Raw genomic sequence first — 19,085 nt, 5'->3', positions numbered from 1 at the left:
TCTGAGATAAGTAAATACTGCTACCCTTGTGTTTTTCATTTTGAAAAGCAAGCTCTATTTCCATTGAGTTCACATGCAAATCTTTTGTACAAAGCCCTCAAATGCTTCATCAAACAGCTACAGCTTAAACATTTTTGGATAAGGTTTAAATAGTTTTCAATCCTGCAAACTAAACAAGAGAATTAAAAATTGAAGAAAGACAAAGCTGTGCAGTTCTGCACTCCATCTAATCCACTTTCCGAAGCTCGGTGTATATTACAAGGAATGATGGCTCCATCCATCCCCTGGGGGTAGATACAACATGTAAAACAACACAGAACTTGATTGTGAAGTATTCATTTAACAAGACTCCAATCGAAATGTCAGTTTTTATTTCCCCACAGGCATCCATCCCCTTCACGTAAATGTTTCTGGGCCTGATACTGTGGCCATCAATGGGATTCAATGGCATCTTATTATTATTTTTTTGCCATCCTGCTGACATTTTGAGCCATGTTTCAATTTTGGTAGTACAAATACTTGACTAAAGGGATAGGTTTCTGTCCAGGGCTTAATCTGAGTCCAAGCGAAGGCTCAGAATTAGTTCCCATTGCCAGGACCCAGCTACAGAACATTTGAGGTTGTTAATGAAGGTGCATGAGTATGTGCAAAGTGACTTCCCTTGCAATTAAGTAGCCACACCTAGCAGCCATTTTTTGTGAAAAGCAGAATCTGACTGGTGTTCAGGCCAGTCTCTCAGGCACTTGATGGTGGTGCCAATAATATTAGAGTCACAAGGGCCACAAGTCCTCCCTACCAACATACCCTGGGACCATTTTGTGAGCCCTAGGAAATGTTAATACTTGGGGCACAGACACTTCTTTTTCTGAATTAAGATGGAAAATACACTCTACATTCAAAAGGATGTATATATATTTTGCCCATCAGCTCCCAGAACAACAGGTTGGATCCAACCTTCACATGAGCAGAAGTCTTCTAATGCAACAGGTCTTCTATTCATGCAGTGGGATTTCCCTGTCCTCTCTTCCCCCTGAAGCCCTCCCACACGCACCCCAAATCTGCTCCAGATGGCCCTCCAGAGCAGATTTGGGGGTGTGTAGGGGGCTGCAGTAGGGAGAGGAAATCTGTTCCACAGCAGTTCCCTCCCACTGGCAGAATGACACAATCAGATATAACCCAATGGACAGATATCGTTCTTGCAACTACAGGATCATCCAATTTTACTTCCCAGAGTCTTGCTCTCAGCTTTGATGAGTTGTTCAAGGTTTGGGAATAGGACCATGTTTTCTGGGCAATGCTGATAATTTTAGGAGTCCTCCACACCTGTCAGGTGCAGCTCTGGTCACATCAGGGAATCTCAGTAGAACCTTCCTCCCTTCCTCAAGTTGACGTCACTGCTCATGTAACAGCAGAGAAAAAGGGGAATCACTACTGCATGAGGCCTCCTCTCCCTAGCAGGTAAAGAGTGACGCTGTTCTGTGCTGACTGTCAAACACCTGAGGATGGCTTAGGCTGCAATCCTGGGAATAAGTCCGATTGAGCTTGATGGGCTTGCTTCTGAGTAGATATAGCTAGGATTGTACTGTTAGGCTTTCTTCACAAGGAGCTTTTATCCTGTGATTGAGATCGCTCCTTCAGGGAAGTTTGCAGGCTCTTTAGATGACACCATCAGCCTCCGAGGTGTCATCTAAAGCGTGTGGGAGGGCTTCAGGGGGAAGAGAGGACAGGGAAATCCCACTGCATGAATAGAAGACCTGTTGCATTAGAAGACTTCTGCTCATGTGAAGGTTGGATCCAACCCGTTGTTCTGGGAGCTGATGGGCAAAATATATCATCTCCTGCACCAAATGCCCTTTGTTCCATTTTTAAATAGATTGCAGATAATGAGCTATCAAATTACCCCGTTGTGTTCTGCTTGAGTTCCCTCCTTGAAAAGAGGGAAAGTGGCAAGAAGAGGGGTGAGGAGATCAATGAAAGATAACAGAAGACTCATATATGTGGGAAGAGGAGGAAGGGGAGGGGGGAAAGGAAGCACGTGAAAAAGGGAGTCGTGATCCTGCAGTTAAAACGGAAGCAAAAAAACCCATTTTAAATGCAGGATTTTAGCCTGGTGTAGAGATGTTCTTAGTCAAGAAGCATCATGCTGAAATTGCAGGATAGCTTGGATAGCTCCAATCAGACAACTCACTCCAGTAAGTTCAATTTGTGCATGTGTGTGTGTGTATAACTTTTCCAACTTTTTATATAACAGCAATGAAAGACAAAATACAAACAAGTAAATAAATAAGGAATATAACAGTGTAGTAGTAGTAGTAATAACTCTAAATAAAGAAAGAATAAAGAGAAAAAGAAGGCAGGGAATGGAGTTATAATTGCTCCAATACATTCTGGAGTTCACTGAGGCTAGGAATGTGCACTCGAAAAAATGTGGTGTTTTTTATTTTGATTTTTTTCACTTTTAAAATTGTTGTAATAATTCCTTTGCTTTGTAAAACTTTCATTCATATTTAGTTAATTCATAATAGATCATTCATTTTTCAGGTTTCAATTCATTTTGAGGAAATCATTATTTTCAATGGAGATCAACACCGCCTTCCACCACCTCTAATTCTGACTCTTTAAATCCAGACAGCATGACATTTGCAGACATGATGCCTGACAAATATCACATCGAAGGGATAAAGGGTCTCCATTTAGGAACAGAGGAAGCTGCCTTATCCTGAAACATGTGCTCTACCACTGAGCCACAGGAGGCATCCCTTAATAAGGGATGACATTTGATAAACTTTCCATCTGATAAACTTCCCATTACTTTCAATAGAGACTTCATATCAGGGTAGCCTTTGCCCTTTGCTACCCCTGCTTTAGGAACATAGAACCCGAAACAGAATCTGCATGTAAAATCTGAGAATCAAAGGTTTTTTGGTGTGGGGCAGTGGTGCATTCAAACATTTAATCTTCATCTGTACTGTGGAATGTACAATCCAGGAAAATCTTTGAATTTTTATTCTGGGATGTGTAAACTAGCGATGGGGAAATCTGTCACATTCACTTTTTCCCACATTTGAATTTTCCTTTCTCTCCTGAATATGAAGAACTTTGCAAATTTTGGTAAACTATTTTCAAAAATGAACTGAAACAAAATATTCACCCTTCTGCACCAGCCGAATTCAACAGGTGCAGCTATTCCCATCATGGAGAGGACCGTGATGTACCTGCCTGCCATGTAGCGGTTAAAGATGAGGAGTCTTTAGAGTTGGTGACCCTAATTAAGCACTAACAGGGTTGAATACAGACAGGAATTCAAACGCAGACTTTTGAGAGTGAAGCACTCAAAGCCCTGGGCCTGGATGGGCGCATCTCTCTGTTTCAGTTTCTCTACATTCATTTAAAAAAAAAAAAATCAAGTTTTTTTGTCCAGATATGGAGGAATTTGCAAATTTTGGTACATTCTTATCAAAAGCCAACTGAAATGAAATTCTCACCCATCCCTAGTATAAACTGACTGTCATACAATTAGATGTAATCTAATCCCATTGATTAGGGCCGCGGTGGCTTAGTGGTTAAGACGCTGAACTGCAGACTGGAAGGTCGGCAGGTCAGCAGTTCGAGACCCGAGTGCTGCGTGACGGAGTGAGCTCCCGTCTTCAGTCCCAGCTCCTGCTAACCTAGCAGTTCGAAAGCAAGACATTGCAAGTAGATAAATAGGTACCGCCTCGGCGGGAAAGGTAGCAGCGTTCCGTGCACCTGGGTGTTCAGTCATGCTTGCCACATGGCCACGGAAGTGTCTTCGGACAGCGCTGGCTCTTCGGCTTAGAAACGGGGATGAGCACCGCACCCTAGAGTCGGACACGACTGGTTGGGGACACCTTTACCTTTAATCCCATTGAATCCATGTACATGCTGCAAGGCAGGGATATCCACAGAACATGCCCTGTTTTTCGGCTCATACAATTCAGTTCACAGTCTGCCCTTAGCAGAGACCTCAGATACTCTGCAGGACACAATACATCCAGATGACTCAATGGGACTATAAACTGTATCATGGGACTGTGAGGGAGGGGGACGGACATCCCCTGTCCTCTGCATCCTGGAAGAAGAAGTATCCTGCAGCCAAAAAGCAAGCGTCTTTTTTTCATGCCGAATGAGAATTTTCCACCCACTTTCCTGCTGGCCCATATTTCTGCTGCAGAGTCGTTCTCTATGACAGACTGTACAGTGCAAAGGAGTTTGGTCTCTACCCATCGCCGAGTTCATTTCCATTTCAAACTCAGCGCCCTCTTTGGTTTCGAGCAAGAGAAACACCTTGTCTTCTCTTCAAGCCTTTCCATTAAGCTGCTGAAAGCTGGCAAAACAGGAAAGCCATGCAGAAAGGCGTTCTGTGTAGCAGCGCACAGATTGATGGCTACACAGCCAGAGGAGGGCCTCAGATAATGCTGAATGAACACACACAGGCACAAGCATAAGGAACTACTAACCTTCCTATTTCGTTTCCTTCCTCTTTTTTGGCACATGGATCTTGCTTGTTGTCACCTGTCACATTTTGATGAAAGCAGATGTGTAGGTTGGAGCTGAATTGAAGCTTGTTTGCATCATTCTAAAGGCATCCTCTAGTTTAAAATGAGTGTCATCCCCAGACTTACGATGGATAGATCATTCCTCTTCAATAGGAACCATTTCTCTTCCCTTGAATTCTTGCTCATTGCTAGTTAGTGAAACTGGAGCTCTGTGCGAATGGCCTCTTTCAACTCTCCAGAGAAATTGGGCAGAGAAATTGGAGGGGCAATTTCACTGAATTTCTCCAATGGGAGAGAAATTATCCAACAGTTTCTCACAGGTAGGGCTCACCATTGCCAAGGGTTGTAGCTAGGGCTGTGCACCGCTTTGGCTTGAGGCCTGAACCCCAAGTCAAAGCGGGCTGTTTCGAGTCACTTGGTGTCCCTTCCGAGGCAAAGTGGAGGGGACACAAAGTGACCCAGAGAGGGTTGGGGGCTCTCTGAAGCAGTCAGTGTGCTTCGGAGTTTTGGCCCCTCCGGCCCAGTCCCCCCAGTGCCTCCAGGTCCTTACCTGATCTGCCTTCTCTGCTGCTGCCACCTCCTTCTCCTTGCCACTGCTGCCTTCTCTGCCTCCTTCTCTGCCTCTGCCACTGCCACCACCATCCTCACTGCCACCGCCATCCTCACTGCTGCTGTCCTCACCGCTGCCAACTGCTGAGGTCTGGATGCATGCAGCGACTCTTACTGCAGGGACTCACCATTTTTTAAAAGGCAAGCTCCAGGAAGTTGCCATTTTAAAAATGGCAACTCCCTGCAGTAAGAGTCTCCATGCACATCCAGGCCTCAGTAGCTGGCGGCGGCGGCGAGAACAGCGGCAGAAAAGGTGGTGAGGATGGCAGCAGTGGTGAGGACGGTAATGGTGGCGGCAGCGACAGGTGGTGGCGAGGATGATGGCAGTGGCGGAGAAGGTGACAGAGGAGGCAGTGAGGATGGTGGCAGAGGAGGAGGCAGTGGTAGTAAGGTAAGGGGGTTTGCACGGGGGCGTCAGGGAGGACCCGAAGCGGGGTTCGACATCCGAATCCTACTTCGGGTTCAGGGCTGAGTCGGGTTGGGGGGTGGCAAATCTGCCTGAGCCAGATTGGGCCCGCCTCAGAAGCCACAAAGCAGCTTCTGAGTTGGATCAGGGGATCCCTGCACAACCCTAGTTGTAGCACAGCTTCTTTCTTTTTTTTTCTAAGTGTTTTTTTTGCAGGGGGCACTACCTGTGCAAGTGGCAACAGCATCAACTGTGTTGGCAGCTTGGCACCCATTTTGTATTCTCCACATACCTAGCATCATTCTGGGACACCGGGTGGAGGGAGGCAAACCCCACCAAAAAATGGCGAAGAAATTTTGGAGAAAATGCTGTAATGTGGCCTTTTATTTATAGCACGCACGAAAAAGAAATATCTTGAGTCTTTTCTGAGAAAAATGTCTTCTGAGAAAGTTTGGCCCAGCTCTTCAGAGTTTGGCACCTTCCCGAGGATCTTCCAAGCATAAGCATTAAATTTCTGAGGGATTATTGTGGCTACTACATCTTGGAACTAATGGAAGGGCTGTTAATACCACTCCTTTCCTGAAAGCCCTGTAGCAGGTGTGAGGGGGGCAGTTTGTGTCTAGCTCCAAGGAAGAGGTGGAGCTGGTACTGTGCCAAAATTTGACCTCCTCTTTCCTGAAATTTATTTACTTATTTAAAATATTTCTTGGCCACCTTTTAGGCAGAAGCCCTCCCAAGGCAGCTTATAGCAATAAAATGCATAAAAACAGTTAAAATATTAAACATGATATAAACACGGTAAAATAAAACAACAATAAAAGCCAACAATAAAACCAGCAACAACAATGACAGTAAGAGCAACAACAGCAGTCATATCAAGAGAAGGCCAAAGTAAAATAATATGTTTTCAAAGCCTTCTTAAAAGCTTGCAATGACAGAGCATGGCAGACCTCTGATGGCAGCTTGTTCCAAAGGTGTGGGGCCACTGCAGAGAAGGCCCTCTCATGTGTGATCACCCACTCCTCTCATGGGTGGACAAATGAGAAGGGCCTCTCTTTCTGATCTTAATATGCAGGCAGGCTGATATAGGTGAAGGCGGTCCATGAAGTGGCTTGGTCCCAAACCTTTTAAGGCTTTAAAGGTCAAATCCAGCACTTTAAACTGGGCTTGGAAACACACTAGTAACCAGTGAACGTTTTCTTTCTCCATGAAAGAGGCTTCTATTTTTCTGCCTCATTCTCAGGGCATTTTCTGATTTATTTTGAATTTATTTTGGTGAGGGTTTTGAGCTTATCTAATCATTGTGAAGTGGTTGAGGCAGATACTCTCTCTGTGTGTTTTCTTTCTGTTCTTACACATCTCTCCATTGCTCTGCAGTCTCCCAGGCTCCCTGAGCTTTCTTAATCTGAAAAAGACCTGTGGATGAAATTGCCTCATGAATGATTAGGGATGGCGGAGAATTCCGCCACGGATTCCAGTGAGGCCGAATGCACTGGCATTCAGCCCCCCGGAATCCGTGGTGGAACGGCCTCCTGCCCCCCTGCCAACCCCGCAGAACCCCCCAGAACAGCACTTACCTGGGAGGGATGTGGCGGATGCAGCAGCGGGTGCGGCGGCAGGTGCAGTGGTGGCGGTGCGGCAGCAGTAGCGGAAGGGGCAGCGGCGGAAGGGGCGGCAGCGGCGGGGGCGGCAGGTGCAGCAGCGGCAGGTGTGGTGATGTTGGCGCGGCAGTGGCAGCGGAAGGGGCAGTGGTGGCAGGGGTGGCGGCGGGGCTGGCAGGGGCGGCAGTGAGGTGGCGGCGGTGACGTGGCAGCAGCGGCAGAAGGTGTGGCAGCGGCAGAAGGGGCGGCGGCCGCAGGGGCAGCAGGGGCAGCTGCGGCGGAAGGTGTGGAAGTGGGGGCGGCAGGTGCGGCGGGGGCGACAGCAGGGTGGCAGTTGCGGCGGTGGGTGCAGGGGCGGCGGCAGGGGCAGTTGGTCTCCTGGCTGGGCGCAGCGTACGTACGTAAATATTTATGTAGGCTAGAACGGCGAAAAATAGCAAACGCAAATGGCGGCCACCATAGCCGCCGCCATTTGCATACACATTTTTTTTTACTTTGCCGTGATAGGCTATGTAAATATTTTAGGGATGTACAAAAGTCACTTACCTGTTCGCGGATTATGTTTATGGTGGGGGGGAGGCGTTCTGTCCCTCCCCCCGGAATCCTGGACGGGGGGAGGCGCTCCATTCCTCCTCCCCAGAATCCTCCACGGCCAGTTGTGCTCCACGGCAGCTCTGCGGAGCAGCCGGCCAGCCCCAGCCAGGACAGAGCCGTCCGCAGCTGGATTTCCGGCCGCGGAGGGCTCTGGGTAAAAAAACAAACAAAAAAACCACGTACGCAAATGGCGGCAGCTATGGCTGCCGCCATTTGCGTTCCTTATTTTTGCCCTCTTAATCTACATAAATATTTACGTAGACTATGAAAGCGAAAATAAAGGGGAACGCAAATAGCGTAGCGGGCGCTATTTGCATCCCTTTTTCATTCCCCATTTTAGCCTATGTCAATATTTATGAACACACAGTGGCAGGAGGGGCAGTGCCACAGCTTCTTCCCTCCCTCCCTGCCACCACCACCACTATTGCCTGCTGGCCACCTCGAGCAAGAAAGTTGTGCAGAGCAGCTGGCAACAGCGGTGGCAGAAGTCTGCAAGCTGGACCAAATCATCCCAGGTCACATTGGGCCTGCTTGCAAACCAGCAAGCCAGAGTCCGGAGGGCCAAACTGCCAAAAGCTCAGACTTGACCCCCCAGACAGATTCCTCTGACATCCCTATATATATATGTGTAGCTATTGTGCGTTGACAGGGAATAAGATTGGATAAGGGAGAGAAAACAGTGAAATGTTGCTGCACCACCACTTGCCAAGTTGGCACAGAAAAGAAGAGCCAGAAAGAAGAGCCAGGCTGGATCAGACCAAGGGTACATCTAGCCCATCGTTGTGTTCCCACGGTGGCCAACCAGCTGCCCACAGGAAACCCACAAGCAGGACATGAATGCAACAGCACTCTCCTGCCCATGTTCCCCAGCAACTGGTGTACAAAGGCATACTGCCTCGGATACTGGGGGTAGCATATTGCCATCAGGACTATTAGCCACTGATAGGCTTCTCCTCCACGAATTTGTCTAATCCCTTTTAAAGCCATCCAAATTGGTGGCCATCACTGTATAGTGTGGTAGTGAATTCCATAGTTCAACTATGTGCTGTCTGAAGAAGTCCTTCTTTCTCTTTGTTTTGAATCTCCCGCCAATCGGCTTCATGGGATGACCCCGGGTTCTAGTATTATGGGAGAAGTGTTCCAACCCTGGCTGTTAGCCTTAAGCCATCAGCTCGGCAAGAAGGATTACCAATGAGGCCACAGTGTTCCCATTCTGAGGTCCCTTCTTGCCTCTTCCCCAAAACTGTCTATTTCAGCAAGGAACTTAGGAAGCCCTGACCGTCTTTTCACCGTGTAGCAATAATGTGGTTCCCTCTAATCATTTGTCTTGGTGGTGGTGGTATGGAGTATTATATAGAATATGTATAGCCTACGTGGAGGTTTTGCAGGATTATATGGTGGTAGCTGTGGCTATTTTTAAAGAAAAATATGGGAGCTGCAACAAAATTTTGCAGTGGCTGTCTGTTCAGGGTTCTGGCTTGCCAGCCATGCCCTTTTCCAGGATACACCATTCCACCACCCAACCCTGGTTTCTGCTTCTCCCCCCCCCCCCCCGTAACAGTCATTCTGCATTCTGTGGACACTTACCCTGCTCAGTCCCATTGGGATATTTGGGTTTTCCCCCTTCAGGGATTTTTTGCCTAAAGGTTTTTTGTTTTGTTGTTTTGTTTAGTTTTTAATGGCTGCAACCTTTCTGGTTCCCCCAAGCCTGCTCAGACTTCCTTCTTGTGCATGGGTGCTGCTATTTTGGCTATAGATGTACCTGTATTTGGAATTCCCTGTTGGTATATATGATGTTCTGATAACCATGTTCCATGTTCTACAAGCAATCTAGAAGTGTGACACACAGATAGGGAATTATATTCAAGCAAAATCTCTCCAGGGTAGCAATGTTTCCAGAAACAGAACTGAAGACACTTCACACACAGACACAGTTCCTCTGGTCTGACTATTTTTTTCCATGCCCTGTCATACTTCAGATCGAAAAGCATGGTAATGGAGGGCTGTGCAATTTCCCAAGAGGAAATAATTTTCCAAATAATTTTTCCAAATTCTGATTCTGCAAGCAGATCACTTTAAAAAAAAAAAAAAAACAGCATTTTTTCCCAAGAGATATTTTGGAAAAACATGGCAGCACCACTTGTCTGAGCAACATCTTCTGCATCGTATCACTGCTGAGCCATCTTGAATGGAGGGCCCTACAAGACAGCTTATAAAATCTACTCTTCTGTATGCTACTGTTGAATTGAATGCCACTTCTAGGAATTCTGTGTGCAAGTCAAATGCCAAGAGTGCAATTTTATTAAGCACCACTCAAAAAGGAGATATCATCTGGTACGAAAACACTGACTTTGGGGAAAACCAGAAAGACAGACTTGGTGTTCTTGAAGTGCTTGGAAATTACACAAACACAGGTGCAAAATATAAATAACTGTGATGTATTCTAGGGAACCTCCATCTGCCCCCATCTTGGGGGTTTCTGGCCCAAAGCTGCTAGATATCCAAATACAGTTTTTACATCTTTTTACACCTCATGCATTAGTGTAACTCTCAGGCTTGGTTTACGTATCCATGTTCATCCTCTGTCAACTATAACATCAAATAATGTCTTGCATGTGTGAATGGTCCAGCACAGAGAGCAGTGCAGGAACAAGAGCTAAAAAATATGCCCACCTAGAAAAAGTAGTATAGGTACAAAAAAAAAAATGGCTTAAATTAAAGATAATATATGTACAACATATCCGAAATCCACTTAAAGTAATTTTTACATGTGGCAACTTCAACAAAAACTAGATTGGAATACAGAGACAAAAAATGCTGGGGCTGTGTATTCTGACTGTCACACACAAATTTATCTGAAACTCTCACAGTTGGGAGTTCATGGAATACATGTGGAACAATATGCATCATGGTCCAGGAGCCCTGGACAAGGACCCCAACACCTCCAGAGATGACTGTACCCACGGCCTTGACTGCAAAAGACACCTGTGGTCCTGCCAATGAGTAGTCAGTTGGGCTCCAGCAACATGGTTATGAAAGGGGATCTCTCAAGGGATCACCAAACCCCACTGAGTATGCATGGCTTATCGCTAAGGATGGGGGAGAATCTTGTTTCACCTGCATTTTTAATTTGACCTGCTTGACCTTGAGCAAATTACTTTTCATTTAGCCTCACCAGTTTGCCTTGGTGTTTACTAAGTGGTCATACCTACCATGGCAGCCATTTTGTGAATGGGAAAGCCCTTCCCCATGGCAGTCATTTTGTGAGAGTGCTCATAGCACTCCCGCGAAATCCCAAATGTGCCAACCTCTGTGTTTGAGAAAATTGCTCATGAAAATAAGTGCAAATGTTAGTGCAGTTTTGTGTGTGTGTGTTTTAAATTACTGACCAGTGAGGAAATAAGATGGAACAGACTTATAACTGAATCCTTGGAAAACTGGAAGGGACCAGGTATGGGCTGTTTATTCCATCCCTATTTGTTGCACATTATTTAATGGTCAGACAGGAGACGTAGGGGAGGAAGACACAAGTTTCACTCTGGTTGCTGATGCAATGACCAACTGCAAGAAGAAGGATGAGGATTCAGGGGAAGGGAGGGGGACGAGATTAAACTTTTCCTTCTTGTCCTGAGGCAACCGAAGGACTAAGGAGGATATGGGCTCCTGCCAGGTGAGCTAGCAGGACCCCCCTTCCTTCCAGAATGGTACAATCATTAATACTTTGCTTCAGTTACAGGTTCAACAGAAGCATAATAGATGGAAACCTTTCCTCAGTTATCAGTAGTGGACGGTGCTGGTTGCAGCAGTAGACATTCTGAAGATACAGATCCCTGCCTTATTATTTGTTCTGAAGTCAACTCACAATGTGGTGACAGTCAAGGAAAGATGATACAGAAAGATGTGGAAAGTTTGAAAGAAACCATTATACAGTGAGGTGACAGCAAATTGACTGACACATTGAATGGGTGCTATTCATCTGTGTAAAACTCAATCGAGTTCATCCACTAAATGTGTTGGTGAGATTTTGCCGACAAAAGGAGCATGATATCTGGGTATGTGCAGGAAGGTTAGCGTGCATGTTAAAGGAACTCCGACCATTGTGAAGGTTTAGCTCCAACTGAAAGCAGCATTGTCTTTTCTGTGTCAATATCGATCTTGATCCTCTCCATCCTGATCATGAACTTATTCATAATGTATGCATGTTGTTGTTGTTGTTCAGTCGTTAAGTCATGTCCGACTCTTCGTGACCCCATGGACCATAGCACGCCAGGCCTTCCTGTCCTGCGCTCTCTCCCAGAGTGTGCTCAAGTTCATATTCATTGCATCGGTGATGCTATCTAGCCATCTCATCCTCTGCCATCCCCTTCTCCTTTTGGCTTCAATCTTTCCCAGCATCAGTGACTTTTCCAGTGACTTTTCTCTTCGCATTTGGTGGCCAAAATATTTGAGCTTCAGCTTCAGTATCTGTCCTTCCAATGAGCACTCAGGGTTGATTTCCTTTAGGTTTGACTGATTTGACCTCCTTGCAGTCCAGGGGACTCGTAAGAGTCTTCTCAGCACCACAGTTTGAAAGCATCGATTCTTCAGTGCTCAGCCTTCCTTATAGTCCAGCTCTCACAGCCATATGTTGCTACTGGGAAAACCATAGCTTTGATTATGCAGACCTTTGTTGGCAAGGTGATGTCTCTGCTTCTTACTATGCTGTCCAGGTGTGCCATAGCTTTCCGCCCAAGGAGCAAGTGTCTCTTAATTTCATGGCTACAGTCACTGTCTGCGGTGATCTTGGAGCCCAAGAAAATAACATCTGTCACTGCTTCCATTTCTTCCCCTTCTATATGCCAGGAAGTGATGGGGCCAGATGCCATGATCTTCGTTTTTTTAATGTTGAGTTTCAAACCAGCTTTTGCACTCTCCTCTTTCACCCTCCACAAGAGGCTCTTTAGATCCTCTTCACTTTCTGCCATTAGGGTGGTATCGTCTGCGTATCTGAGGTTGTTGATAATGTATGCATGTTACCATTTTGCAATAGCATAATATATACATGTAATGGGAGGAATGACAAATGGGGATTCCAAGTTGATGAGAGCCATTAAACCACAAGAGGATTTGACACAAGGGTGATGGAAAATGTGCAATTAGTCTGTAGTAGGCACATCATGCATACTAACTATGTGTTAATTTAATGTGTGTATGTGTGCCAATATCCATGCAGCAATGATCACACTGGCTGAAAATATGTCATCAACCCACTGATTTTCTAGGAAGAGACTTGATAATGTGGACCTTGATGAGCTCACATTATATTGCTCCCTTTCCCTGTCCAAAATGGGTGGGAGAAGAGGTGTTGCACATTGCCATGGGAAGGAGGAGACAAAGTATGAAGGCTCAAGCATTCTTGCACTGCAAGCCTCCTTTGAATTGGCCAGTCAGACAGGGTCAAGGTGAGGCTATGTAAAATCATGCATGCTCTCATTCACCTCTTTCTCAGCTGGGTATGTTATGTGTCTGTTCTGTGTGTTACGTGTCTGACCATAAACAGAGCCATTCTAGATCAGACTAAGGGTCCATCTAGTCCAGCGTTCTGTTCACACAGTGGCCAGCAGCTACCTGTGGGAAGCCCACACAAGCATGACAAGAGTGCAATAGCACCCTTTGGTCATGTTTTCCAGCCACTGATATACTCATGCTGCCTCTGATAATGATGGTAGCATATTGTCATCAGGACTAGTAGCCATTGATCCTCCTTTATTATCCCTTTGCATTGCAATCTGGGCTTGCTAGGACAATTATGTAGTTTTACTTCAAATAAAGTATGTATTATTAATAACACTGAGAATGTATTTTGGAATGTTCTGGATGTTTCTGAAATGAAGAATATTAGACCATGTGAAACTTCGTGCACTTTTCACTCACCAGCCATGTTCAGAACATGGGCATATATGGAAGTCTTTCTGAATGTAACATGTCTTTAACCTTTTCTATACTTGGGATGCACACTGATATCAACAATGAGTTTACTGGAAGAACATATCCAGGAAATTAAAATGGTTCAGTTTCTTCACATGAATCCACCAAGAAGAATCATCAAAGAACTCTCCGGGAAAGCCAAAATGATTCTTTAGGGAGCAATCCTATGGCCACTAAACACTGTCTAGGGCCATAGATTTTTTGGTTTCTGGAAACTGAGGTGAGCCAGGGCTCCAAATGCGGTTTCCAGAAATCGTACTCCCTGCTCCTTCCCACACCCCCTCATAGCTGGCGCTGTTTTCTCCGCACCAGCTATATCTCTGCTTTTGGAAACAGAGTGTGAAGAAAAGGAAAAGGGGGTGGTCCCGGGGGCGGGGAGGTGTCAGGGTGGACACTGAGCCCATAGAATCCCAGAGTAGTTCTGATTCTGAGGAAGAGCAGTCGCTCCTGGGAGAGGAGTGTGCTCCTCTTTCCCAGAGCCAACAGCTGACGGAGATTCCTCCCACCAGCATTCCTAGCTTAGATAGCAGTCCAGGGAGTGACAGAGCATGGATAGCAGACTTGGTGGATGTGCAACGCCAACGCAGAGAGTGGCGCCAAATGGAGGGCACAGAAAGGAGGTGTAGTGCCCGGTTGGCGCGCAAACAATGGCTGTGCCCAGAGGATCCAAGGGAAAAGGGGAGGGACTCTACCTAGTCCTTAAGTTCAGGGGTCTGCCAGTAATTCCCTTTCAAACAGGGGCCAACTGTTCCAACTTAGGGCATAGGGACTCCGCTGCTCAGATCTAGTTGCTAACAGTAGAGTTGTTAAGTTGTAAAAGAGGAATAAAGCTTTGAAAAGAATCCCTTTGTCTGTGTCTGGACTTGGCTACTGGATTAGACTGAGAGAGGCCTCCAAGGAGCCCTTGACAGGAGGGGAGGAAACCATGGAAGAAATGTTACACAGCTTCCTATGTGCCATGCAGCCTCCTTCCCTCCCCCTCCACAAAGCCGCAGCTACACAGCCAAAATTGGCCATCTAGCCAAAAACGCAGGGCGGACGGAGCATGGAGGCAAAAATCACCTCTGTGCTCCAGCCACCCTGCATTGGATACTCAGCAGCCTCCAACTTCGGAGGCTGCCAACTACAGCTTTTGAATGTTTGGTTCTGATCAAACTTAGGGTTGCTATTGACAGACATTTCAGTACCTAGTGCCATAGGAAAAGACAGCCCATGCTGAGTGTCAGGCACTCCCAGCAAATGGAGAAATGGTCTTCCATTCCACTGCCTGGCATTTAAGTCAGCTTTTCCCATACTACTGTGGCTTGTAGCAAAAGTACCAAAAGCTGCATGATTCAGCAATGGCAACAGATGCACACAACAGACTTGAGATGTATTGGGAGTCAATGTTGGCTTTTTTTCCCCTCATATGGTCGCCATCTGCTGAAGAGGTCATGAGATAGAACAGACCTTTAGGCTGCAACCCTATGCACAATTACTAGAAAAAATGTCCCATTGACCACCTCCATGTTACTTCTTATAAATACGTCGATGATTGGAGTGCAACTCTGGTGCTTTCAGTCATTCTTCAGCTTAAGATTGACAGTTCACTTAGAGGAGGAAAAGCTATTGTTCATTTGCATAGCTGAAATAATTTCATTATATGCATATCTAAAAGTCATTTAAAATTGCCTTTCAATGAAGCTTGAGACTACTACTTCTCTCTAAGAGGAGTGAGGGGGAACCTGCCATTGTATATGCCAGTGCATTTAAGTGTATGCAAATTTCAAATTGCCTATTCATCAGGCTTAAAGCCAAGGTAAGAAAAGAAATTCAGAAGGTGGGCAAAAGACTCGGCAGAAAGCAGCTCTGCTGATGTTGCCAGACCGGTAACTGCATCTAATGATCCAAACTGTGCCATTGGCAAGAACACTACCTAGGACGGCCTTCACCGAGATGTTTTGGACTTCAGTTCCCATCAGCCCCAGCCACCATGGCCAATGGTCAAGAAAGCTGGGAGTTATAGTCCAAAACATCTGGAGGGCACCAGATTGGGGAAGGCTGAGCTAGGGTGAGCTTCTCCTTGCCACACGCAATTTTAACATGACATCATTATCATGAGCATCCATATCACAGCCATTCCCACAGGTTTATGTTCTCCACAACAGGACATTTCCTGAAAGAATCAGTACAGCATTTGATAAGAGTGACAGTTCATCACTCTGGCATTGTTTAACACTGAGCAACAGCGGTGGATGCATTTCAGTTAACTATATGAAAACTAATGTTGGGTGTGCAAAAGCGGGTTTTTAATGATCTTTTGCAACCCTGCAGAAAAATCTCATTAGCACTAGCAGAAACACTGGCGGCTTTGTAGAGCAAGCACTGTATGCATTGAAGTAGGTGACCATTAGTTACTGTTTGCCTCTCTGATTAGAGAGACCCATGCATCACAAGGAAGGAATCACCTGGAGGACAGCAGACATTTGGGGAGGGAAGGGGAAAGGGAGGGCAGAGGGGAACTCAGAGGCTTCCCTCAGGCTGTTATACATCAAAAAACAAAAGGCGTATGTCACATTGGGTTTCTTTCCTCTTTGAGAAGCAAGCCCTCAGCTTCAGCTGAACATTGGCAAAAAATATCCATGTGAATCATTATAGATAACAGCTTCTGATAGGTGCCTTGTGAGCACTGAGAAGGCTCTGTGGGGGATGCGTAGGTTGGATCTATTCTATGCAAAGACATCTCTCCTCCACAATGGCAAGCATATCACTTTGCTCATGGGGAATGTGAAGGTTTGAGGTGTACAAAGGAGAAGATCAGGCTTAGTGGCCTGGAGTTTTCTGTTGGGAGGGGGTAACCCTGAGAGGAGTAGTTTCATTTCTCCTGATTAGTGTCATTTCTCCACTAGGGTTTCATTTCTTTAGGTTTGAAGCAGTACTTTCAGTTTTGAGGAGTGGGGTGAGAGTCAGAAAGACCAGGCTGCAGCCAGAGCCAGAGTCAGAGCAAAAGCAGAGACAGCCACAGCCTGAAGTGAGAGCAGACAGCAGAGTCTGAAGAGTGAGCAAGAAGCAGCAGCCTAGAAAAGTCTAAGGACAGCTAGGGTAAAGGAACTTGTGTTTTGCCACTTTTATTTTCTCTTAAGGCTTTTTCTATCACTCAGCTCTATTGAGTAAATACCTTTAATTTGATTTGCTAGCTTTAAATCTACCAGTAAGCTGTTGTGGTTACACCCTGTGTCTAGAGTGTCAGTCACTCCATGCCTACAGACTAAACCCCACGTTATTGGGAAAGGGAAGTTTAAAAGAAGGAAGGTGGGACTCTTAAGGAGGCAAGAGATCCTTAAGGGGTTGCTCAGGGGGTGCAGGTCATAAGGGGGACCTTGACAGGGAATCATTCAAAGTGCTGCTGCAAATCCCATGTGAGAAAAGGGAGGTTCGTCATGATTTTCTTCAGTAGGCTGTAGCCACAGGGCAGGCAAGAGCTGCACCACCAGGATTCTTTTCTGATCTCAGCAATGACCCTGGCACATATCACTGCTAAGATCATATTCTTATCATCTCAGATGATTATATTTTAATCAGGGTTCAGTCCAGGTTTTGGCACAGAAACAGCCTTGGTCACCCTGTATGATGATGTATGTTGGGGGAAAGACAGGGGTAGTGTGACCCTGTTGATTCTCCTTGATCTCTCGGTGGCTTTCAATACCATCAACCATGTTATCTTTCTGGGACGGTTCTCTGAGTTGGGAGTGGGAGGCACTGAATTGCAGTGGTTTCGCTCCTACTTGGGAGGGTTGGATCCAGAAGGTGGTGCTTGAGGAACACTGCTCGGCCCCGTAGATTTTCCGATATGGGGTTCCACAGGGGTCAGTTTTGTCCCCCATGCTGTTCAACATCTACACGAAACCATTGAGTGCAGTCATCTGGAGTTTTGGAGTATGTTGTCATCAGTATGCGGATGACACGCAGCTCTGTTTCTCCTTTTCATCTTCTTCAGGTGAGGCTGTGGATGTGCTGAATCAGTGCCTGGCTGCAACAATGGACTGGATGAAGGCTAATAAACTGAAGCTCAATCCAGACAAGACTGAGATGCTGTTGGTGGGTGGTTCTGCTGACTGGATGGAAGGTGTTCAACCTGTTCTGGATGGGGTTGCACTCCCCCCGAAGGAGCAGATCAATAGCTTGGGGGTCCTCCTGGAACCATCTTTGTCATTTGAGGCTCAGGTGGCCTCAGTGGCATGGAGTACCTTCTACCAACTTTGGTTGGTGGCCCAGCTATGCCCAGCTATCTGGACAGGGATAACCTGGCTTCAGTTCTCTATGCTCTGGTAACCTCCAAGTTAGATTACTGCAATGCACTCTCTGTGGGGCTGCCTTTGAAGATGGTTCAGAAGCTGCAGCTCATGCAAAATGCAGCAGCCAGATTGCTAACGGGGACCAGAAGGTCTGAACATATAAGACCAACTCTGGCCCTTTTGCACTGGCTGTCTATATGCTTCCGAGCTCAATTCAAGGATGCTTGGAACCCCAAAACCTGATGGCATGCCTCTCCCGAAAGGAACCTACCCCTATGCTACATTCAGCATCTAAGGTCCTCCTCCAAGTGTCTCCTCCAAGGGAAGCTCAGAAGGCGGCAATGAGAGAGAGGGCCTTCTCAGTGGTGGCTCCCCTTCTGTGGAATGAGCTACCCAATGAGGTCCACCTGGCACCAACATTGTTATCTTTTCAGCACCTATCTCTTTCGCCAGGCATCTGGCAGCACATGATAAGTTTCAGTCAATCTTGGATGTGTCTTTAGTTATGACTGACAGTTCAAAGTTGCTTTTAGTTATATGTTGTTTATGTATATTGTCCATATGCTTTCATGTAAATGTTTTTTAAACTTTGTATATTGTATTTTAATGTTTTAAATTCTGTAAACTGCCCAGAGAGCTTCAGCCATGGGGCAATATAGAAATGTAATTAACAACAACAACAACAACACGAAGGCGAGGAAGAAGAAGAAGAAGAAGAAGAAGAAATTGGTCCAGTATTTCAAAGAGTGTCCAGTAGTGCCCATAAATTGGGGGTGCAGAACTTCAGGCCCAAGGCCAAATCTGGCCCTCCTGGGATCCCAATCTAGCCCTCCAAGGTTTCCCAAATGGCCGTGTCCCCTTCCCCTTGAGTTGGGGGGTTTCCCAGCTTTTGTGCAGGCTCCCCCCCCCCCGCAATTCTAAAAGGTTGAAATGCCTCTCCTGAGGCTTCATTCCTGACAAGAAGAGCTTTAAGCTACAAGATGCCATGCTTTTGGGTATGTTGGCCCTGCTCCTTTTGCCTTTGTCCCTGCCCACCACTGGAATGTGGCCCCCAAAAGTTTCTCTGAAATGGAATTCAGCCCCTTGGGCTGAAAGATGTTTTGTGTCACATTCCTCC

This window comes from Heloderma suspectum, chromosome 7 (assembly GCF_057233095.1).
Source record: "Heloderma suspectum isolate Gila_16-S chromosome 7, 16-S_ref, whole genome shotgun sequence".
Taxonomy (NCBI): domain Eukaryota; kingdom Metazoa; phylum Chordata; class Lepidosauria; order Squamata; family Helodermatidae; genus Heloderma; species Heloderma suspectum.
This window is presented reverse-complemented; position numbering follows the sequence as displayed.